This window comes from Manis pentadactyla, chromosome 6, assembly GCF_030020395.1.
Source record: "Manis pentadactyla isolate mManPen7 chromosome 6, mManPen7.hap1, whole genome shotgun sequence".
NCBI lineage: Eukaryota > Metazoa > Chordata > Mammalia > Pholidota > Manidae > Manis > Manis pentadactyla.
The window spans coordinates 49,602,870-49,629,042 of NC_080024.1; the positions used below are offsets into that span (position 1 = coordinate 49,602,870).

The 26,173-nt window shown below is 35.2% G+C and overlaps 2 protein-coding genes across 2 annotated transcripts in view; one reads left to right on the forward strand and one right to left on the reverse strand.

Annotated features, from left to right (window-relative positions):
- BOLL (boule homolog, RNA binding protein) overlaps positions 1-26,173 on the forward strand; it is a 68,412-nt gene that overhangs the window by 27,110 nt on the left and 15,129 nt on the right.
- MARS2 (methionyl-tRNA synthetase 2, mitochondrial) overlaps positions 23,048-26,173 on the reverse strand; it is a 30,876-nt gene continuing 27,750 nt past the window's right edge. The window contains exons 2-3 of the transcript XR_008998238.1: positions 24,390-24,478; positions 23,048-23,357 (exon numbers count right to left, since the gene is read on the reverse strand). The gene's annotated coding sequence lies outside the window, so the exon portion shown is untranslated. The remainder of the gene's footprint in view (positions 23,358-24,389; positions 24,479-26,173) is intronic.

The following is a 26,173-nucleotide window of genomic DNA, read 5'->3' on the forward strand; positions in this document are numbered from 1 at the left end:
CCCCAGAACCGGGCGGGAAGAAAGGAGTCGGAACGGGGAGGGAGTGAAAGCCCAGGACTGCTAAACAACCAGCTCTAGAAATCTGCAACCAGAGAGCAGACACAGGTGCACGGGGTGCTGGATATTAGAGAAACGGAAAAGCAAAATCTGTGGGCAGGTCCCCGCAACTGGCGCGCCTGAGACAAAACAAAAGCGAGTGCTTTTTGCAAATCTTAAAGAGACAGGGACCCCACAGCTGGATTAAGTCATCTCGGCACACTTAGCCAGCAGCTGGGAATCCCGGGGAAATTTAGGCGCCCTAAACCCCTGGGCGGCAGCACAGCTCTAAAGCCCCTCATGGCACTAAGCAGCCTGCCAGTCATTCCCCCAACTGGCGCGGACCCCAACACACTGGCCCAGTAGTGGGAGAGTGGCAGCGCGCGCTGGAGGTGGTGGCACTGGAGGGGACCGGGAGCAGCTCGTGCGAGCCCACCGTGGCGGCAACTGAACAGCCTGGGAGTGGTGCGCTCGCACCAGTGGCAGCGGCGCTAGAGGAGCCCGGTAGAGGCCCGTGCACACCTGCAGTGGTGCTAGAGGGAGCAGCCACACTCCCAGCAGCCAACCAGAATTCCAGCCTGATGCACAGCCACCTGGGCTAGACCCAAAGGCCACTGCTGGCACACAGCTGCCTGGCAGGGGCACCACTATTGCTGAGGAGCGCACCTGGCATGCCTGCCACTCCCTGCAGGGCACCACACTGCGTTGAAAGAGACCCCGCCCACAGCAGCTTAGGAGATTAACCCGGTGGCTGCTCCAGGAGTGCAGGTAACCGACACAGGCAGGGGAGAAGGCAAGGCATCCAACAAGCAGGAAAGGACTTTCTTCTCCCAGCTGACACACCCGCAACCTGCCTACAGCCACCGCTATCACAAAGAAAAGGCAAAAAGACTTAGTCCAGTCCAAAATAGTTCAAACAACCCCTGAGAGAGGATCAGCAGAGATAGACCTAACCAGTCTCCCTGAAAAAGAATTCAAAATAAAAATCATAAACATGCTGACAGAGCAGCAGAGAAATATACAAGAGCTAAGAGGTGACATCTGGAGGGAGATTACAGAAATGAAACAATCTCTGGAAGGATTTACAAACAGAATGGATAAGATGCAAGAGGCCATTGATGGAATAAAAACCAGAGAGGAGGAATGCATAGAAGTTGATGCAGAGACAGATAAAAGGATCTCCAGGAATGAAACAATATTAAGAGAACTGTGTGACCAATCTAAAAGGAACAATATCTGCAATATAGGGGTACCAGAAGAAGAAGAGAGAGAAAAAGGGATAGAAAATGTCTTTGTAGAAGTAATTGCTGAGAACTTCCCCAAACTGGGGGAGGAAATAGTTGCTCAGACTACGGAAGCACACAGAAATCCCAACAGAAGGGACCCAAAGAGGACAACAACAAGACACATAATAATTAAAATGGCAAAGAACAAGGACAAGGACAGAGTATTAAAGGCAGCCACAGAGAGAAGAGAGGTCACCTACAAAGGAAAACCCATCAGACTATCATCAGACTTCTCAACAGAAACCTTACAGGCCAGAAGAGAATGGCATGATATACTTAATGCAATCAAACAGAAGGGCCTTCAACCAAGGATACTATATCCAGCACGATTATCATTTAAATATGAAGGAGGGATTAAACAATTCCCAGAGAAGCAAAAGTTGAGGGAATTTGCCTCCCACAAACCACCTCTACAGGGTATTTTAGAGGGACCGCTCTAGATGGGAGCACTCCTAAAAAGAGCACAGAACAAAACACCCAACATATGAAGAATGGAGGAGGAGGAATAAGAAGGGAGAGAAATAATCATCAGACTGTGTTTATAATAGCTCAATAAGAGAGTTGTTAGTAAGATAGTAAAGAAGCTAACCTTGAACCTTTGGTAACCATGAATCTAAAGCCTACAATGAGAATAAGTACATGTCTTTCAATAATCACCCTAAATGTAAATGGACTGAATGCACCAATCAAAAGACACAGAGTAACAGAATGGATAAAAAAGCAAGACCCATCCATAAGCTGCTTACAAGATACTCCTCTCAAACCCAAAGACATGCACAGATTAAAAGTCAAGGGATGGAAAATGATATTTTATGCAAACAACAGGGAGAAAAAAGCAGGTGCTGCAATACTAGTATCAGACAAAATAGACTTCAAAACAAAGAAAATAACGAGATAAAGAAGGACATTACATAATGATAAAGGGCTCAGTCCAACAAGAGGATATAACCATTCTAAATATATATGCACCCAATACAGGAGCACCAACATATGTGAATCAAATACTAACAGAATTAAAGGAGGAATTAGAATGCAATGCATTCATTTTGGGAGACTTTAACACACCACTCACTCCAAAGGACAGATCCACCAGACAGAAAGTAAGGACACAGAGGCACTGAACAACACACTAGAACAGATGGACCTAATAGACATCTATACAACTCTACATCCAAAAGCAACAAGATACACATTCTTCTCAAGTGCACATGGAACATTCTCCAGAATAGACCACATACTAGGCCACAAAAAGAACCTCAGTAAATTCCAAAAGATTGAAATCCTACCAACCAACTTTTCAGACCACAAAGGTATAAAACTAGAAATAAATTGTACAAAGAAAGCAAAAAGACTCACAAACACATGGACGCTTAAAAACATGCTCCTAAATAATCAATGGATCAATGACCAAATTAAAATGGAGATCCAGCAATATATGGAAACAAATGACAACAACAACACAAAGCCCCAACTTCTGTGGGATGCAGGAAAAGCAGTCTTAAGAGGAAAGTATATAGCAATTCAAGCATATTTAAAGAAGGAAGAACAATCCCAAATGAATAGTCTAATGTCACAATTATCGAAACTGGAAAAAGAAGAACAAGTGACGCCTAAGGTCAGGAGATGGAGTGACATAATAAATATCAGAGAAGAAATAAATAAAATTGAGAAAAATAAAACAGTAGAAAAAATCAGTGAAAACAAGAGCTGGTTCTTCGAGAAAATAAACAAAATGGATAAGCCTCTAGCCAGACTTATTAAGAGAAAAAGAGAGTCAACACACATCAACAGAATCAGAAATGAGAAAGGAAAAATCATGACAGACCCCCCACAGAAATACAAAGAATTATTAGAGAATACTATGAAAACCTATATGCTAACAAGCTGGGAAACCTAGGAAAAATGGACAACTTCTGAGAAAAATACAACCTTCAAAGACTGACCCAGAAATAAACAGAAAATCTAAACAGACCAATTACCACCAATGAAATTGAAACGGTAATCAAAAAACTACCCAACAACAAAACCCCCGGGCCAGATAGATTTACCTCGGAATTTTATCAGACATACAGAGAAGACATAATACCCATTCTCCTTAAAGTTTTCCAAAAAAGAGAAGAGGAGGGAATACTCCCAAACTCATTCTATGAAGCCAACATCACCCTAATACCAAAACCAGGCAAAGAACCCACCAAAAAAAAAACTACAGACCACTATCCCTGATGAACGTAGATGCAAAAATAATCAACAAAATATTAGCAAACGTAATTAAAAAATACGTCAACAGGATCATACACCATGACCAAGTGGGATTCATCCCAGACATGCAAAGATGGTACAGCATTCGAAAATCCATCAACATCATCCACCACATCAACAAAAAGAAGGACAAAACCACATGATCATCTCCATAGATGCTGAAAAAGCATTCGACAAAATTCAACACCCATTCATGATAAAAACTCTCAACAAAATGGGCATAGAGGGCAAGTACTTCAACATAATAAAGGCCATAAATGATAAACCCACAGCTAACATCATACTGAACAGCGAGAAGCTGAAAGCATCTCCTCTGAGATCTGAAACAAAAACAAGGATGCCCACTCTCCCCACTGTTATTCAACATAGTACTGGAGGTCCTAGCCACGGCAATTAGACAAAACAAAGAAATACAAGGAATCCAGATGGGTAAAGAAAAAGTCAAACTGTCACTATTTGCAGATGACATGATATTGTACATAAAAAACCCTAAAGACTCCACTCCAAAACTACTAGAACAGATAGCGGAATACAGCAAAGTTGCAGGACACAAACAACACACAGATATCTGTGGCTTTCCTATACACTAACGATGAACTAATAGAAAGAATAATCAGGAAAAGAAGTCCATTCACAATTGCATCAAAAAGAATAAAATACCTAGGAATAAACCTAACCAAGGAAGTGAAAGACCTATACCCCCAAAAACTACAAGACACTCTTAAGAGAAATTAAAGAGGACACTAACAAATGGAAACTCATCCCATGCTCCTGGCTAGGAAGAATTAATATCGCCAAAATGGCCATCCTCCCCAAAGCAATATACAGATTCAATGCAATCCCTATCAAATTACCAACAACATTCTTCAACGAACTGGAACAAATAGTTCAAAAATTCATATGGAACCACCAAAGACCCCGAATAGCCAAAGCAATCCTGAGAAGGAAGAATAAAGTGGCGGGGATCTCGCTCCCCAACTTCAAGCTCTACTACAAAGCCACAGTAATCAAGACAGTTTGGTACTGGCACAAGAACAGAGCCACAGACCAGTGGAACAGATTAGAGACCACAGATATTAACCCAAACATATATGGTCAATTAATATATGATAAAGGAGCCATGGACATACAATGGGGAAATGACAGTCTCTTCAACAGATGGTGCTGGCAAAACTGGACAGCTGCATGTAAGAGAATGAAACTGGATCACTGTCTAACCCCATGCACAAAAGTAAATTTGAAATGGATCAAAGACCTGAATGTAAGTCATGAAACCATAAAACTCTTAGAAAAAAACATAGGCAACAATCTCTTGGACATAAACATGAGTGACTTCTTCATGAACATATCTCCCCGGGGAAGGAGAACAAAAGCAAAAATGACAAGTGGGACTACATCAAGCTGAAAAGCTTCTGTACAGCAAAGGACACCATCAACAGAACAAAAAGGTACCCTACAGTATGGGAGAATATATTCGTAAATGACAGATCTGATAAAGGTTTGACATCCAAAATATATAAAGAGTTCACACACCTCAACAAACAAAAAGCAGATAATTCAGTTAAAAAATGGACAGAGGAGATGAGCTGACAGTTCTGCAAAGAAGAAATTCAGATGGCCAACAAGCACATGAAAAGATTCTCCACATCGCTAGTTATCAGAGAAATGCAAATTAAAACCACAATGAGATATCACCTCACACCAGTAAGGATGGCTACCATCCAAAAGATAAACAACAACAAATGTTGGCGAGATTGTGGAGAAAGGGGAACCCTCCTACACTGCTGGTGGGAATGTAAATTAGTTCAACCATTGTGGAAAGCAGTATGGAGGTTCCTCAAAATCCTCAGAATAGAAATACCATTTGACCCAGGAATTCCACTTCTAGGAATTTACCCTAAGAATGCAGCACTCCAGTTTGAAAAAGACAGATGCACCTCTATGTTTATTGCTGTACTATTTACAATAGCCAAGATATGGAAGCAACCTAAGTGTCCATCAGTAGATGAATGGATAAAGAAGAGGTGGTTCATATACACAATGGAATATTACTCAGCCATAACAAAAAAAACAGATCCTATCATTTGCAACAACATGGATGGAGCTAGAGGGTATTATGCTCAGTGAAATAAGCCAGGTGGAGAAAGACAAGTACCAAATGATTTCGCTCATATGTGGAGTATAAAAACAAAGGAAAATTGAAGGAACAAAACAGCAGCAGACTCACAGCACCCAAGAATGGACTAACAGTTACCAAAGGGAAAGGGACTGGAGAGGATGGGTGGGAAGGGAGGGAGAAGGGCAGGGAAAAAGACAGGGGGCATTACGATTAGCATGTATAGTGTGGGGGGTCATGGGGAGGGCTGTGCAACACAGAGAAGACAAGTAGTGATTTCACAGCATCTCACTACGCTGATGGACAGTGACTGTGAAGGGGTATGTCGGGGGGACTTGGTGAAGGGTGGAGCCTAGTAAACATAATGTTCTTCATGTAATTGTAGACTAATGATACCAAAAAAAAAAATTGAGTCACACCACAAAGAACAAAAAGTAAAGATAAATCAAATACATATTTGAAATATAGAAAAATGTCATATACTAAACTCTGCTTTTAGTCTTACCTTGACTGTAAAAGTTTGCTAAGTTTACAGAAGACATCTTCTGGAGAAAAATTTTAAATTTTTTAAATCTGATTTCTGAGTGTCAGACTTACCATTCACATGAAAGTTTTCTTTTTATTTCTTTATATTTTTTTTAATTAAAATTAACCTAAAAAAAAGTTATAAACCACACATGGTCAAAAATGTTTTATTTTCTGTGGTAAAATATATATATATAACAGAATTTGCCAGTTTTAAGTGGATAACTAGGTAGTATTACTGACATCCACAAAGCTGTGCAGTCATCACCACTGTCTGTTTACAAACTTTCTCATCACTCCAAATAAAATCTCTGTACCCATTAACCAATAACTTCCCATTCCCCTCTCTTCCCAGCCCCTGGTAACTTTTAATCTACTTTCTGTCTCTATGAATTTGCCTAGATATTTCACATACTCAGATTTTTACCATCTATATTAATGGCATATAGCATGCTATTATGTTGAAATGAAAACAATTAATGGTCTACTCAGGGAGATGAAAACAGTTAATAATCTGCTCTTCCCATTTGGGAATTGTACCCATGTATAGTAAATCAGACCCAGGCCAAAGAGTGGGAATCTAGTTAGAATTTTTTCAATATAATTCAGCTATCATGTAGCAGAAAATATGGTGCGGTTTCTTAGTGAAAGTCTTGCATCATCACTTTAGGGAAATGAGACTCTATCTCTAGTAAAGAACCACCGATCGAGTAACTGTTGTGATGGTAGTGTGAATCTTGCTTGTGATGTACTTTTGGGAAGAAAAATAGGCATACTCTTCACAATAAAATGATGGTGATTAGCTATTTTACACTCCTGTTTCTGTTTCTGACCCATCCCATATGATGGAACTTAATACCAAGACTGTCATTTTAAGGAGTCTCCCACTCTCGTGTCCCCTCACTCTATCACCACTCAGGGCATTCCTCAACTCCTGTTACCACTCTACTGCAGACATGAAATAAAACCATAATTTTGACCTAGTGTCAAAGATTAGAGTATTACTAAACCTTATTTATAGTTCATTATAGTATCAGAATCTTCTAAGACTTCCTCTGATGTTAATATTTTCTTCAAATATACTTTGCTAGAAAAAGCTGAAATAACTAAGCTATATTATATAAGTGCTAGTTATTTTCAGTTACTGATTATATATATGAGTGTGTGTGTGTACATACATATATATAAAAAAATATGAACACAAATGATTGAAGTGTACTGCCTGAATAATTCCAACAGAGGATGGAGTGGTACTGGAAAGGAGAAATTTCCAAAGAATGTTAATGTTAAACATACTTAAAGTTTAATTCTTCTAGTATAAGAGTATAGACTTTTCTACATTTTCTTAGATCTATGAGTAGGAAATGGCAGAAATTATACAGAAAACATGGTATCTTACTCTTCAGTTTAGTAATATTAAAATTATATATGTTGAATATAAATCATAACAGTGCATATAGGTATAAAACTGCACTCAGAAACCTGTCTCTTGCATATCTAGAGAAATGCTGCTAAGAGGAGCTTTAACCATTGTATCCTGACACAAATCTTTGCTCCACTATGCAAAGGCCAAAGGGGAAAAAAACAACTAACTTTTTTCACTCTGGAATTTAACCTGTGTGTTAATGGCTATAATAAGTCTGATGATCACATGGAATACATACTAGGGAATATTTTGATCTTGCCAAAGTTAAGATTCAAAAATTAGGGAAAAGTTGAAGAACTATAAACTGATTAACTGGCTTACTTCAGAGCTCATGTCTCACACAACTGTAACATCAGATTTCACCAAATGTGAGACATCATGGATTGTAAGACACACCATTTTATTTTATGTATAACTATGAAAGGAAAAAACGTTGCCATCAATTGTAAATGTATCTCAATTCAGTAGTTTTGAAATGTGAAATCGGAATCAATGAAATTTGGCATTTTTTATTTTTAATTTAGAGATGCAGGATCATGGGAAGCTTGAGTTAAGAAGGACAGAGAAAAAAACCTACAATTCCCCTTTTGTTACAAATGGGGAAAAAAAAAATTTAATAGACTTCCAAGTCAAAACTGGAACACAGGGCTGTTGTATAGTTTTATATTTTATATATCCTGTTTTTATATATTGGGTTTTTAAGGCTGAATGATGTATGTATTTTATATTCAATTCTTTTTTTTAAGTAATTTGACAGCCCTCAGTAGAAAATGGTGTCCCTACAGGAACAGAAATCCCAAATCTCTTCTGTAGTTTTCTAGAACTGTGCAACACTGTAGAAATGTTTTACTGTATGAAAAATTACTTACTTAAGTTTTTTATGCGTCTGTATTATAACAGAAATTTTAATACACAAATGTTGTTATATTATTAGGAGGCTTTTCCTAAAATGTACTAGACTAATATTAAATTTTGACATTTGAAACATTAGCTTTCATTCTTCCTATGTGAATTTTCCCTGGTGTACCAAAAACCTTGGAGACTTAGAAAAGTGGAAATACTCCTTGGAAGAAATTGAGCCTGTTGTTTGTATAGGTGTAAGTCATTTTAAAAATTCTAATGATTATAATTTTAAGGATGTTAATCGAATATATCCCAAAGTAGCAATTTCAGTATAAAAACTATCTTGGAGCTGCAAATTTAATCAATAAAATAGAGACATATTCATAGCTCAGAGCACAAGTCTAACTACTGTAAAATACTGTTTACCAAAAACTACTCATTAACTAGAAGCCACCGGTTACTGTGCTTTGTCAAATCAAATGCATATATTGTAAAGCAGACCAATATGGAAACTACTGTTTAATGCTCTATTGATTAAGGTATCATTTCCTAAGTCAGCAGAGTCATATCTTATATAGAATTAAGTTTTGAAGTCAATAAAGCAAAATCAATGTCAAAATTATCCCATTGAACTAGACGATAGGAAGGAAAAAAGGAAAGTTTCTGTATATCTGGGCACTTGGAACTATTGGGCTTTTAAGATCAAAATCATATCCCTAGGTAAGAAGCGTATCAGTGGAGAATTACAAAGGTTTTGTTTTCTTACAATATTTGTCCAGTTTTGCTTAAAGTAAGTCTCTAATAAATTTGTTCTTATGAGAATTCATTGAGCTGCTGGAAATGGGAAATTATAAATGAAGTTCATCTTTAAGTTAAATGTTCACTTTACTTAACTCCAATGTATACTAGCTATTCATGAAAATATCTGATAAGGATAATATTTACTCACTAGGCTATGAGGAATTTCTTCTAATTAAGCACTGATTGGACTTGAATGAAAAATACAACTTAGTTTGCTTGTTACACCTTACCCTTTGATTCAAAGTAAGTTGAGAAGGGATTTGACCTATGACCACTATCTATTTCTAGCTCAGAGACCTATAACAAGCACTCATCTAAAAATTAGCATCTGTACTTTACAGAAAAATTCCAGTACTTTTTCCTCACCATTTCTTCATTTAAATATCAATACTTTTTATAAAGTAACTTCGAAATCAAAATTCCCTCATATTCAGCAAGTCCTCAGGGTAAAGGAGGACAGGTATAAAGCATTGTATTCTAGAGGGACAGGAAAAGCCTGTGCTTTGCAGCTCTTAGCATACAGAGGGTATATATTTATATTCACTGTACATAATCAAACTATAGAAAGCCTCAGTTTCTAGAGAATAAATTATTTTACTCAATAGTCAGAGAACTAGGTAGAAGAAACCCAAAAGACTCACCCAGTTAGGCATTAGAAATTGCATAGGTTCTTTGTGTATCAAGCCTCCTTCTTGATATAAATATGAGAAGGGACAGAGGGACAATAAGGGAAATCAAGGACTCATGAAACTAATCTTTTAAAATTGTCGTGGATAGATCTTAATTCAAAAATGAGTAAACAGAAAATTGTACACTATATGGGTCCCATGAGAAATTTTTTGCATATGGCACTACACTGAAGGCAAGCATAAATAGCATACACATGTATAAGAATATATATATGAGGAAATAAAATAATTTTTAAAAAATATACCTGTGCTTCCAGTAACTGCAAACTGAAAAACAGGAAAGGTGAGATTGTTGCTGGTCATTGTAAGAAAACAGTGTATGAAACTATGATATGATGGAAAGAAATAAATTTGTCTTTACCATAAAAGGCTAGTAGTCACTACAGAAAATCAAACCCTTGGTATAGATTTAAAGTTCTCCCAGAATGCAAAAGATAATATGAAAGATGAAATGATGAAAGATAAGATACTTGAATAAAGAGAACAGAGAGATCCAACCTAAGAATTGTGTTTCTCAAAAAGAGTATAGAACAAAAATTGAATGAAAAGAATGAACACAAATTGTAATAGTAAAACAAAAACACCCTTGATTTCTTTAAATTTGCAAGTCAAAAAGGATTCACTATGCTTCATCCAAAATGAATGAGGGGCAATCCATCATAAATATCCTGGTAAATATCCTTCTCCCTCCCCAAACATCCCAGTCTTTTTCATTTTTTTAACTACTTATTTTTAAACAATTTTGGACTAACAAAAGTTGTAGTACAGTATTCATGTATCCCTTTACCCAATATCTCTAATTTTAACAACTTATATAATAGTAGAACAATTAGGAAAAATGAAGATTTAGCATTGGTACAGTACTTTTAACTAACCTACAAACCCATTTTAACTTAAGCAATTTTTCTATGAATTCTTCTTTTTCTATTCCACAATCTAATTCAAGATCCCACATTACATTAATTTGTCTTGTCTCCTTATTTTTCTCCAGTCTGGAATTTACACAGTCTTTCCTTGTCTTTGTGACCTTTTAAAGAGTACGGGTCATTTATTTCATTGTTTCCCCATTAATTTGAGTTTGTATGCTATTTTCTCTAGATTAGATAGAAGTTATGCATTTGGGGCAACAATATGACAACAGTGATGCATCCTTCTCAGTTTATCATATCAGGGGATAAAAGATGCCATTATACCTGATTACTGGTAATGTTAACCATCATCACTTTAAGTATAAACTGTAACTTGCCCAAGATAGCATAGGTAGTAAGTGGCAGATTCAGGACATACTACTTGGCTCATTAGTGAACAGTATCTACTTAATAAAATGTAACAATGAAAATAATTAACATAAATTTAAGCAAAACTTATAGAGAGGATGGATGAGGAAATAAAGGAGTTATAAGGGAGTTAAAATCCTCATCTACCATGTGAAAAGTCATTAGATTATGAATAAAATTGTTCAGATATTAGAGAAAGAAATATGGAAATAATAGAAGGAAGAACTCAGACAAGTGAGTGTGGCCACCTCTAAAGAAGTAAAGTGGGCTAGAAAGGGCGTTGAGGATTGTTAGAGCCCTTTTTTCCTTACCCTTTAGCCACTATTTGATTTTTTAAACTATATATAAATTAATAAAAATTAACTTCGTAAGTGCAAAGAATACCAATTGTTTCTACCCAAGGTATAGTAGGTGAGTGTGAACAATAGTACAGGAAGAAAACCAGGATGACATTAATAAGAAAGTAAATTTCATAGTAACAAGCATTAAACAAGGCAGAGAAGGCCAGTTTATTGTGACAAAAGGTTAAATCTATAATGAATAAGTAAGTCTAAATTAGAACATTAAAAAATAAAAACTTCTAGAAATACCAGGAGAAAGAAACAGCCATGATGGGAGACTAATATAATGATCATAACTTAATATTTGAATAAACAAATCTTTTTTCTTTTATATAAAATATTCTTTTATATAAAAATATATATGAATAATTATATTGAATATTGTGCCTTGCAAAGAGAAAGCTATTTCTTTCTAACATCCAGAGAATGTCCAAAAGTTGAGAATTTAGTTCCAAAGTAAGTCTCTAAATTCAATAAATTACATTGGCCATACTCTCTGATTATAAAGAGTGTTACATACAGTCAAAACAGCACTGTGCAAGGCAGAAGTATGGAGAGACTGACTCCCTGGCAGGCAAGGTTGCCTACTGAAATGGCATATAGCATAGGTGATGGTGCCAAGGGCTCTGTGTTCTGGGCATGAAAACTCCCACTCCTTCTCAAACCACAGCATGAGCTAGGTCCTGATTTGGGCCCATTATACACCTCTCTAAATATTAATCAATGATCATAGCTGATCATACCCTAAGGAGAAAACTGTCTCAAGTTAAAAATCACAAAACATCTGAGAAGAACGGTAAGTGACATGAAAAAGAGAAGAGGAGCTGACATTAGCTATTCCTTATACATATAACCTATCTTTTAAAATAACTAATAAAACCATCAGCTTTAAGCATATTTGAGAAAATCATCTCCACACTTTACACTTATGCTTGTTTTTTTCCTTTCTCTTGATCTTATCCACTTTTTAAAATAGTTAGTTTACAGGTAATTTTTACTTCAAACTTATGCAACCTGGAAATAATTGCATATCTCAACGGTCCACTTTTTTTCCCTTCAATGAATGTTTATTTTTTTATAGTTGAGACATAATTGACATAAAACACATTAGTTTTGGGTGTAGTACAAATGCATATGTTGCAAAATGTTTACCACAATAAGTCTAATTAACCACTAAAACCTCACAGTTACATACTAAAAGAAACATTTTTTTCTTATGATAAAAACTTTTAAGATCCACTTTCTTAGCAACTTTCAAATATACAATACAAGATTATTAATTATACTTACCATGCTGTATATGAGTGGTCCACATAGCAATATCTTTTATATCTTCATATTACCAAAGCAGTAATTTTCTGTTTACTTTTTCATTACTCCGACTTAAGGTAGAATTCTATCAATTTGAGTTAGTTTTCTCCAAACGATTAAATCAGATAAATATTTAAATTTCTTAAACATTCTCTTGGCCATTCTTTCTAAAGTACTTTTGTTATACCCTTCAGGAAGCAGTATTGTTTAAAAGTTGTATTTGTTAATTTATTTTACAACTTAAGAATGAACACATTAGTAACAGATTTTTAAGTATTTGTAAATCGCAAAACACCTTATCTTCATTCTTTCTATGGTAAAATATTCCCACCTAAACTATATTGGCTCTTCATTGCGCGGTGAAAAAAGCCTCCTATTTCATCTTGTAAGCCTCCAAGAAAGAGACTTTTATGTCATTCTAGAAATTTTAACCGAGGTTTATTTAAAAGCCTCCTCTCTCAACTTTAAAAATTGGCCCATTTTTACTTGAAAAATACTTATAGGACATAATCTCTATTTCGTACTATTTTGTCTTTTTCTAATGTTTATACCACCTAGAGGTTACCTCAGCTCCTTTATTTTCACTTAGTACCTTAACTGTCCCTAATTTTTTCCCCCTTTTTTTGAATGCTTCTTTAAAAAGTGTCTTTGAAACAAGTGAAGGGAGTCAAAATCAAATGTTTGTTTATCCATCTAATCTGACAAAAATGATTTACTTGGAGGATGAGATTAAAAGTATAGCTAAAATAAAACTTTAAATTGTGGATTTAAATTATTCATTGCCATTTCTGGCTCATACTATGTACTGTCAAATCTGGCAGAATCTAAATGAATTATGGGCCATAAGCTAATAAATCACATAAATAAGTCACTTCTTGCATAGACATAGCATATGGACTCTACCTTATGACAAACCTTAGGTAATAAATCATTCTCAGTTTAGTTCCTCTAATATTTATTGAACATTACATTTGAAAAATAGTATTTGAAGTGCTAAAGGTCTAACTAATAAAACTTTACCCTCCAGATTACATTCAGCTCTATTTCCTAAACCCATAGTTTTCTTCTAATTTTTACTGTTACTTTAGGATCATCAGTGGCTACTTCCTTTAAGTATGGCTTACATTGAAACTGGAGGGACCTGACTTAAATTGTTCTGTTTGCTTTGTTTTGGAAAGAAGTAAAAGGAATAAATGAGGAAAATGTCAATGGATCTTTTCTTGAATACTAGGTTAAATTATATATCTGTTGTAATGTCACATTTAAAATCTTTCTTGTGTGAACATTTTGTGGGCTCAAAGGTACCATATCTCTATTTTGAAATGTAATAAAGATTGTTAATCAGAAACTAGTCAAGAACATTCCCTCTCACTCCTTTTCAATATTGTACTGGAAGTCCTAGCTATTGCATAAGATAAGAAAAGGAAATCAAAGTATATAATAGAGTGGGAAGGAAGAAATAAAACTGTCTTTGTACACAGATGACATGATCATCTACATAGAAAATCTAAAAGAATTGACCAAAAATCTCCTGGAGCTAATAAGCAATTATAACAAGGCTGCAGGATACAAAGTTAATATGCAAATGTCAACTGCTTTCATAATTCACAATCACAATATAAGGTGGTAACTGGGACAGTAGTACAGCATGGAGAATATAGTCAGTGATTCTGTAACATCTTACTATGTTGATAGATAGCAACTGCACTAGACAGGCCAAGAATTTAATAATATGGGTAACTGTTGAAAATTGTGTTGTATATTTGAAACCAACATAAGATTGTATAACAATACTTTAATTTTTAAAAAGTCAATTGCTCTCCTATTTCCTGCAATGAATTTTTAAAAATAAAATACTTAGGTGTAAATCTAACAAAATATGTACGAAATCTAGATGAGGAAAACTACAAAAGTTTTGTAGTTTTGAAAGAAATCAGAGAACTTAATAAATGGAGAGATACTCCATGTGCATGCACAGGGAGACTCCATATTGTCAAATATTAGTTTTTCCCAACTTGATCTACAAGCTCAACATGATCCCAGTCAAAATCCCCCAAGTTATTTTGTGAAATAGACAGACTAATTTAAGGTTTATATGGAAAGGCAAAAGACCTAGAATAGCCAACTAATATTAAAGAATAACAAAGATAAGAGGACTGACACTACCCAACTTTAAGACACTATAAAGCTACCTCAAGACAGTGTGATATTGGCAAAAGAATAGACAAATAGATAATGGAACAGAATAGAGAGCTCAGGAATATACTCACATAAATATAGTAAACCGATCTTTGACAAAGGGACATGCAATACAATGGAGAAAAGACAGTCTTTTCAATAAATTATGCTGGAGCAATTAGATATCCACATACAAAAAGTGAATCTAGATGCAGATGTTACACTTCACAAAAATTAACTCAAAATCAATCACAGACCTAAACAAAACTATAAAACTCCTTGAAGATAACAGGAGAAAATCTAGATGACCTTGGGTTTGATAATAACTTTTTAGATAAAATACTAAAGGTATGGTCCATGAGAGAAATATTTGATGAGCTGGGCTTCATTAAAATTAAAAAATACTGTGAAAGACAGTGTCAAGAATGAGAAGACAAGCCACAAACTGAGAGAAAATATTTGCCAAAAAAACCTGTCTGATAAAGGAATGTTACCCAAATATATATAAAGAATTTTTTTTTAACTCAACAGTAAGAAAATGAACAACCCAATTTAAAAATGGGGTAAGGGCCTTAATAGACACCTCACCAAAGAAGATATACAGATGGTAAATAAGCATAAGAAAAGATGTTGAATATCTTATGGTATTAGAGAATTGCAAATTTAAAAAATGAGACATTACCACACACCTATTGGAATAACGAAAATTCAAAACACTGATACCAAATGCTGACACTCACGTGGAGCAACAGAAACTATTCATTGCTGGTAGAATGCAAAATGGTATAATCACTTTGGAAGAGAATTTGGTAATTTCTTACAATGCTAACCATATGATTACCACAGAATCTATCAACAGAACTCTCATGTATTTACTCAAGTGAGTTGAAAATTTATGTTCATACATAATCTGCACACAGATGTTTAGACAAGCCTTATGCATAATTGCCAAAACTTGGAAGCAACCAAGATGCCCTTCTGTAGATGAATGGTAAACTGTGGTACATTCAGACAATGAATATTATTTATTGCCAAAAAGAAATGATCTACCAAGTCATGAAAAGGTATGGAGGAACCTTCAATGCATATTACTAAGTAAAAGAAGCCAATCTGAAATTGCTACAACATACTGTATGATTCCAATTATATGACATTTTGGAAAAGGCAAAACTGTGAAAACAGTAAAAAGTTCAGGGGTTAGAGGGAGAGAGAGATGACTAGGCAGAGCGCAGAGATTTTTAGGTCAGTCAAATATTCTGTGTGATAGTATAATGATGGATACATGTCATACGTTTGTCAAAACCCATAGAACCACCACCAAGAACAAACCCTAATGTAAATTCTGCCTGGCTTATTTCACTGAGCATAATATCCTCTAGCTCCATCCATGTTGTCGCAAATGGTAGGATTTTCTTTCTTCTTATGGCTGAATAATATTCCATTGTGTGTATGTACCACATCTCCTTTATCCATTCATCTATTGATGGACACTTAGGTTGCTTCCATGTCTTGACTATTGTAAATAGTGCTGCCTTAAACATAGGGGTGCATATGTCTTTTTCAATCTGTGATCATGTTTTCTTTGGATAAATATCTGAGAGTGGAATTCTTGGGTCAAATGGTATTTCTATTTTTAGTTTTTTGGGAACCTCCATACTGCTTTGCACAATTGTTGAACTAATTTACATTCCCACCAGCAGTGTAGGAGGGTTCCCCTTGCTCTGCATCCTCACCAGTATTGGTTGTTCGTTGTCTTTTGGGTGCTGGCCATCCTAACTGGTGTGAGGTGATCTCATTGTGGCTCTAATTTGCATTTCCCTGATGATTAGCAATTTGGAGCATCTATTCATGTGCCTGTTGTCCATCTGAATTTCTTCTTTGGAGAAGTGTCTGTTCAGATCCTCTGCCCAGTTTTTAATCAGGTTATTTGCTTTTTGGGTGTTGAGGTGTTGAGCTCTTTATATATTTTGGATGTTAACCCCTTATCATATATGTCATTTATGAATATATTCTTCCATACTGTAGGATGCCTTTTTGTTCTGCTAATGGTGTTCTTTGCTGTACAGAAGCTGTTTAGTTTGATGTGGTCCCACTTGCTAATCTTTGCTTTTGTTACCATTGCCTAGGAGATAGGTTCATGAAAAAGTTGCTCATGTTTATATTCAAGAGAGTTTTACTATGGTTCATGTAAAAGTTGCTCATGTTTATATTCAAGAGAGTTTTACTACTGTTTCTTAATGGTATAGAATAATCACCACTACAATCATTCACACTTATTCTTTGAATTCAAAGTAAAGAGGTACTAAGATTGAATTTTAAAGTTAATTGGTCCAAAACCCCCTCATAAACAGTCCATGGATATAAGTGAATTTTGGTGTAATTTGCTTCCATTCTAATCCTATGTTATTTTATGTAATTAAAAATTTTGTATATTTAAAAACGTGATTCAGAGAAGGGCTCCATAGACCTTCAGTAGGCTGCCTAAGGAGACTGTGTGCACATACACTTAAACAGTTAACCTTTTGTAATTATTTATGAAGATTTCTGTTGTACTTTTAATAAGTATGTAGAAAAGCAAAAATTAAAAAATCAGTCTCTGTGTTAGAATCACTTTAGTTCGCTTGTAACATAAATTTTTATAAGGAGGAATGTCTTTAGCTACATTTGCGTAATTCCAAGAGAGCTTTTCTGGTTTACATACTGGTTGAGGTTATTTAAGGTAAAGAAGTGATGACATAGGAGCAGGTATATGAGGAATAGTACTAAACAGATATTGCACATACAGTTTACCACAAGAGTAAACACAACCTTCTAAAACAAACAATATAATGTATAATTTTCCATAATAAACACTAATAATCTCAAATAGTCAAGGCCTTGGAAGTGCTAAGAACAAACTTAAATGTTACAGGAAAGTTCTTTGTGCTTTTGTAAAGACCTAAAAACTCAGCTTTCTGACAATAAAACATGAAGTATAGATTTAACTAAGCATTATGGTAACTAGTGCACAAATACTTAGTTATGTCCCAATATATCTAAACATACATCTAATTAATCCTGTTCTTTTGAGACTACTATTCAAAAGCATTAGTATCAATAGCTTATTTTCTCTCAAAGTTTCTATTGAACATGTAATTTATGATTTTGACTTTCATTTACTCGAGATGAATCCAATATATTTGAGGCTGGTGATAACTTATTTCTATAATATATGTATATACACTCTTTGAATTTAAGGCATCTTATTAAGATTTTCTTTCATTGATTTTCAGAAGTTCTCATCCTGAAAATTTCTTTCTAGCTTGAATAGGTTAAACCAAGGGTCAACAAATGTTCTCTAAAGGGCCTGATAATAAATATTTTAAGCTTTGTTGGCCACAGAGTCTTTATCTCAACTATTCAGCACCACCAGTGTAGTATAAAAAACAACCATAATTTAAAATATAAACAATGAGTGTGACCAGGTTCCAGTAAGACTCTGTTTACAAAAATAGGTGATGAGTCAGATTTGGCCTGCAGGCCATGGCTTCACAACGCTTGGGTTAACCCATTGTCAGGTTATGTAACCTCTTAAAGTATAATGTGAAATACAGTACAAATGCTTTGCTTATACTTCCATTTTTAATAATTTCTTTTTAGCCCTTTTTTAAACTAACATGACTGTTTTACCTTTAGACTCTGGACTGTTTTAATATTTATAATTGCCATAAAGGGAAGTGTGGATAAAGATGATCTGAGATATTTATTATTATGTAAGGATAGGTATTAGTTGATACAGTAATCTAAGTAAATTTTATACTACTTTTCCAGGGGGAAATCTCATTTTGTGCCACATTTTATTTGAATATCCATTCTTAGTTTGAGCACTTACTTCCCTTGCATTCTGAGTCCATCATTTCCTCTGATTAATTTTTTCCCCTTTTACCCAATCTTGTTTATTTCCCCCCAGCACCCAGACTACTGGATGAGCATCTTACTGTTCATGGCATAAGATTCAACTAATCAAATCTTAATCCCTTACAGAATTGTTTCCTAAACTTTTTATGGATAACATCTTCCCCCATTTTGAGGACACATCATAGCAAGCAGTAGGATTTTTTATTCTACAATTAACTAATAATATTTTTAATTTATCTGCTTTGGAAAGGCATGAGGGAAAAGTATAGAGGTGTATTTTTCATTCCATATGAAATTATTGTTCCTTAAGTACTGAGATATATTCAAACTACTTATCTAAGATTTATTGTCAAAATTTGATGGCTTATTAGCCAAATCCAAGGTTCTTGTTTTAGTTCTTGTCGTTTTAGATTCCCTTTAACTTAATACTGTCAACTAGCCTATGCTAAAGTATTAATTCTCAGATGTGGCTCTCATTCCTTTCATTCAGTTTGATCTTTCAGTGTCATTCAGAAATACATTTCTTCCCCTTTTACTAGCTACTAATCATGGCCCAGTTCTCTTTCCCCTCTAAATTGTCTTCTGAGTTTTCCAGTTCTTCTGCATTTTAATAGTGTTCAATAGTGAAATCCACTCTAATGCCTTGATTCTTTTCCTAATTTAACCTTAAAACTATAGCACCTGGATGGATGGTCACTACTTACTCATACAGAAAGTCATGAATGTGATTTTACTTCCTACATTTTTTCTACCTAATATTCTACATTGTATTGTCAGACTCCTTATCTCATATGTTAGTTTGTCCATCTTTCTTTTCCCCTAAAATCAAAAAAATGCCAGTGATTTTTCTGACCTCTTGATGCTACACAGTCTATTTATACTGTTTTGTGTCCCTTTTTCAGCCCACTGACTTTATAAAGATAATACATTCATTTCTCTTTCCACTGCCAAATCCCTTTTCTAAGTCCTAGTATTGCCTAACCAGATTATTATATACTTCTTCAAAACTTTTCTGTTGTCAGTTTCCATCCTTTAGTCATGCATAAAATCTGAAATTAAGTCTGAAGTTTTTTTCCTCTTATCATTGTCATCAACTCTTATACCCACATCCTTACCAAATTCCTTGCCATTAAATACTAAAATACTCTTAAAAAATACTAAAATCCTCTCCTTTCAATTTTCTCATACTTATCAACCTAAATTATTCATATACAACTATTTGTATTTCTTTTCTTTGAGCCATATTGAAGCCAGCACTGCCCCATTCTCTCCACAGGCGTTTTGAATTTTCAACCAAGCAATTCCATACACATACATCAGAGACCTCACTTCTTAATTTTTTCCTGAGAGGACCAGAACATATTGCCAATAAACTATGTGTAGTTGACTAGGCATGAATAGCTGTATATTAATTACTACAATAGATTCCATTAATTTACCCAATATTTATTGAGCACCACCATGTGCTAACCAGTATTCTAGGCACTAAGAATACAGCAGTGAACAATATTAAGTGGTATTGGACAGTACCGAACAGGCCAGATAAATGCAGTCCAGTGTATAGTTTAGCAAACCAGACAAGTTGGAACCCCTGAAGTCATGCTGTCCCCGATGTGGTAACCATTAGCCACATGAGGCTAATTTCAAGTTAATTAAAATTAAATGAAATTTAAAATTCATTTCCTTGGTTATAATTAGCCACATTTCAAGAGCTGAATAGCCCCATGTGACTCGTGGCTACTACATTTGACCGTGTAGATACAGAACTCTTCATCAACATAGAAAGTTCTATGAGACAGTACTGCTCTAAAGATACCAGAACACGTGGGGAAAGTGTTGAGCCTATCCAAAATTTAAAATGTGTTGTAAGGAAACTTGGTTCCCTTAGGAACTGGCTTATGTGCAAAGTGTCAAAAAGATAGTAACAAACAGGTTGTTTCTTTGGCCCAAGTTAATCTAAACAGAAAAAAAATCTCAGGATGACCCAGATATATAGAATTACTCTGTATTATATGGCATAGGTACCTATATTCCTGTTCTACCTGTGCCAACTTGAAACATACATTTTTAGGTTTCGACAGTTTTCTAAATAGCCTTTTGCCAAACTCTAACTCCTCTTTTAAAAACACATTTTTAAAACCCACCTAAAAACATTTTCAAAAATAGAAGGAATATTGTAACTCATTTGTTTCTGTGTGACCTGTTCCTCATTTTTATATACTAACCATTTATCCTGTGACACTAGACTAGAGGTTGTCTAAAATAGATTGTAAGCTCTCAAAGAGCAGGGAGAAAGCCTTCCCTGAGTTCTGGACCCCTCCTCATCTCTAGCCTCTCAATTCATAACATGCTAAAATAATTACTACCACATGTTCTGCAAGTATTTAATAAAAGTTCATTTATGTCCTACACTCATCTACTCTAACTTGTTCATTTTTTTTCCCATTCTGATCTTTATTTTCTTTCTCTTTACTTTGACAGATAGTGTGGAACATTCACTATTAAGACAATTGGGCAGCTCTAATCCAGTTCAACTGATTTCTGGTCTAATGATCCTGTGTAGCCAAGATCCAGCTTCAACAAACCATAAAAGCTGCCCGTTGTGAAATTTAGGGTTAGGTAATGCCACGCCATACTTACTTATTTATTCTACCATAAACTGTCTAAATTTGATGACATTTGCTTTTTCAGCCATTCTACAAAATTATTTAAATAAATATGATTTGTTGGCTTTTTGTATGTGTTAATCTAACTGTTGTGACATTTTCTACATGTTTTATCCATTCCATAAATAATAACCATATTGGGAATAGTGAAGTATCTTTTATTTTCTATGCTTTGTGTTTTTACTCAACTTTTTAGAAGTTATGTTTCATATTCTTTGCTATTTATTTTACTATTTAAAATAAGAGTAATTTCTAATTCGAATAGAATTTTTAATACTTTCATGCCTTTTAGCAGATAGTATATTTAATCTTAATGATTCAGTTCCACTACTTTGCTGTTTTGTCATTTAACTTGCTTTTGTCTAACTTTTTATTTATTTGTTACTGCCACTCTTTAATTTTGCTTCTGCCATGGTTTTCAGAATTTGAATAATATTTTCACTTTTTTTTAATAACATTTTCCAAATATGAGAAATACCATCAACATGATCAGTATTCTTGCTTTTCATATGATTAATTGGACTATATTAAATTTTCTTCTCTAGTATTTGAGATAATGCTGCAGCCTTCCTATAGCATAAGCTATTTGGTACCAAATTTTAAATAATATGGATCACTTAGTAGAATTGTTTTGATAAAAGAAGGGCTCACCTCTGACATGATCTCATCACATTCACTGATATTCCACCATATTTAGTGTTGTTTGAATGCTTTAATCTTTTGACCTTTTCTTCTTACATGGTACCAATGTGTTAATTGTACATGTTATTAATTTTAAAAAGGACAATTGTTTTCATAAAAAGTAAAACTATTATACACCAAAGGAAAACTTTAAATTCTGATTTTAATGCCAATTTCTATAAAACTGGAAAATAGATGGGGAGGAAAAGGAAAAGCTATTGTTCAATAGTTACAGAACAAAAGTGTTTTTATCACTAAAATTTGTGTAGTGGTATAAAAACAATCCCTCCTCCATTCATTGCTATTCTTTCATTGACTTCCTAATTTTAGGAGAGAAGGGGGAAGCCATAAATATTGGTATTACTCTAACAAATCGATCTCTTCCCTCCCTAGTTCCATCCCCAAATCTCATATTCAGCAGCAGCAGCACCAAAGATACTAGAGGTGAGACCCCAAAGCTTCCCAGTGAGTCAAATAGGATGTTTCTTTTGAAACATGAATAGGTTTGCCAGCCAAACATTACCCATGTAAATTAATTAGTCTCAGTGTCTAGAAATATAAATAGACTAAGTCCCACAATGACATTCCAAAAGGTTTTGTTCTGTAAATAAAAACTATTAACCACAGATGTTAGAGATTGTCTCATAATAGCACTAACCTTGAGAACAAATAGTTCATGTTTTGATTTTCAAAATGTTAAACATGATGCTAAACAAATCCTGGACTTCTAATAAAAATTAATGATGTATTATTGGATAAGGAATTTTGATAATTGATACCCAAGTGTATTTCTTCCACAGAGCTATATAGATTACATGCATACACACACATATATACGCACATATAATATGCATACACACATATTGCATACATACATGTATATATAACTCATATATACAGTTTCTTAGAATTTAGGTTTATTTTGAGAAGCTAATCAAAACTGTGAAAATTGTTGTCAACCTGAATATATGGAGGACATCATCAACCTTCTTCATGGCCTTCATGATAGCTGAAACATGTTACTTCTAAAAACAGATTGGGAGAAGAAAAATTATCCTTACATATACTAAGTAAAGCCAACTTTATTTTTCCCTTTTTAGTAGTTTATCTTATATAGATAGATTTGAAAGTAGGATTTTATTTACTTAGTACCCATTTCGAAAGGCCAATCCAGACATATCTGAAATTCACTCTGTTAGAGAGAAGTGGATAATACAAATATTAGAACATGTGTAAAATCACAAGGTAATAATTTTGTAACCTGTTTTGCCAAAATATTTAATATAATCAGAGATAGAAAGATGGTAGCATATAAGATAAAGAATATTGGAAAATTAAGGCTTTAACTTTATCTACCAATTTCAGAAGGACACCTTAAGGAAAAAAAGGTATGATTTAGTTTATAACTTTGCTAAGTTAGCAGTACAATATTTTCAAACAAATTTAGACAGTGATAACTCCGATATGTGGAGTGTTTTTCCTGGATTTATGCTATATTGAACTATAAAATAATGATTGGGGTCACATACTCAAAAATTCTTTGTATCTTTCCCAGAGGTCGTGCTTGGATAATACTAAAATATGAAACCAAAGAACTAAAAAAGACTTTAGGAGGACAATCAATACAACTTTGATATCATGATTCAGCATGCTCTATTGTAATAGTACATTGCTGGCCCCTAGACCTATATTTTGACTAAAATTTATTCTGAAATCTCTATAGACTTAAGGGAAAAAGGGCAAAATTTTACCCAAATAATGGATATAATATTCATAATTGGTGCTTTTTCTTTCAATTCTATTCAGTGTTTTAATTCCTGTGCATTAATTTCCTAAAAGTATGCTATTGGCTGTCCTTCCAATTTGAGTATCACTCTGGTTAGCAGCTGTAATTACTGCCTTTTTTTGGACTTGCTATATATATGTGTAGATTATCTCTTTGCTCTTATGTGTTGCATAAACTTGCTAATATTTTCTGCATTCTCCGGGTTCTTTTCAGAAATCAAGAGCCATTCAAAATCATTTGTTTGATTTTACATGGTCATTATTTTACTTACCCTTTCCATGTGACATAATACTTCTTCAGCTTTCTGTAAACTTGTTTCATGCTTATCTTGATGTTACCTACTTTCTGATCTGTCAAGATCTGCAAATATAAAAAAGCAGGCATAGATTTCAAACTAGTGAACTAAAAGATTAAGAATTTCCAATTTTATCATTCTTTTGTATCAACCAGTATAACCCCAATCCTAATTGTATTGAAGATAACCCAGCAATAGGCTGAAGAGTCATTAAGACATTTTATTTAGCCTAATGATATATTATTGCCATTGACTTATTTTATGTAATTAAAAATTTTTCCATCTACTGATCTGTCAGATTTCCTCATGTGATACATATTTCTTAGCTAAAAGTACATATTTCTTAGCTAAAAAGAAGCCAATGCTTGCAGTAGAAAAGATGGCAGCATGAGAAGTGTGGCAGAAATCCCCTTCCAAAACCACATATATTTCAAAAATACAGCAAGTACTATTCCTAAAAGAGTAACCAGAAGTTAGAGTGCACAAGCCAGTCTACAACCGGGAGAAGCAAATATCTCACGGAAAAGGGTAAAGTAAAAAAACCACAACCCAGTGGTACCCAAGCACTCCCCTAACACAGCTCAACAGTGGGAGGAAAAAATCAGAGAACAGAGGGAGTAGAAGCACAAGACTGCTAAATACCCAGCTCTAGAAATCTACCCTGGGAGCACAGACCCACACTCCATGGTGCTCTGGAGATTGGAGGGGCTGAAAACCAAAGTCAGAAACTAAAACTGCAGAAAGGTTCCCACAACCTGCTGCCCTGAGGCAAAAGGTGCTTTGAAAGACAACTCAACAATCAGAAGGCTGCTAAAAGGGCAAGGGTTTAGGAGAAGGAACAGGTGGATAAAGTCGGCCCAGCACACACAGCCCAGCAGGTTGAGAACTTTCAGGAGCTTCAGGTGCTCCATCCCCCTGGTTGGCAATGCAGCCCCGAGGTCCACCACCACAATAAGCAACCTGCCACTCCTTACTCCCCACCGGTACCTGTGTGCAAACCCGCTGTCTGTGCCATTGCTGCAGACAAGCCAGAAAGCAGCCCTGCCTACAGGAACTACACAGCTTAATGGAGAGGCTTCTCCCAGCATGTGGCTAACCGGCCCAGACACCAGAGATAGGCATGGCGACTGAGAAGCACAAAAGGGCTTTGCCCTACCTGCAAACAACTGCACGGCTTGCCTGCGACCCTCTCCATCACCCTAGGCCATCACGAGGGCTGCCCCACCCACAGCAGCTTAGGGAATTAACCCAGAGGCCGCTCCAGGCACACAGCTAACCGGCTCAGAAAGCAGAGACAGGCACTGTGACCGGGAAGAGGGAAGGGACTTTCTCCTCCCAGCTTACACCCACGCTACTCACTTGTGACCATTTCCCATTGCTCCAGGACTATGAAAAGGCAGACAAACCTTGTTCAATCCAAAATCCCTTAAACACCAGAAACAAGGCTTGGTGAGACTGAAATCACCACTCTTCCTGAAAAACAATTCAAAGTAAAAGGCATAAACATACTAATGGAGCTACAGAAAAATTTCAAGAACAAAGGGACAAATTCAGGAGGGAGATAAATGAAACAAACTGGAGAGATTTAAAAGATTAGATGAGGTAGAGGACATAGTAAATGGAATAGGAATCAGAGAACAGGAATACAGAGAAGCTGAGACAGACAGAGGAGGATCTCTAGGAATGAAAGAATATTGAGAGAACTGTGTGATCAATCCAAACAAGACAATATTTGCATTAGAGGGGTACCAGAAGAAGAA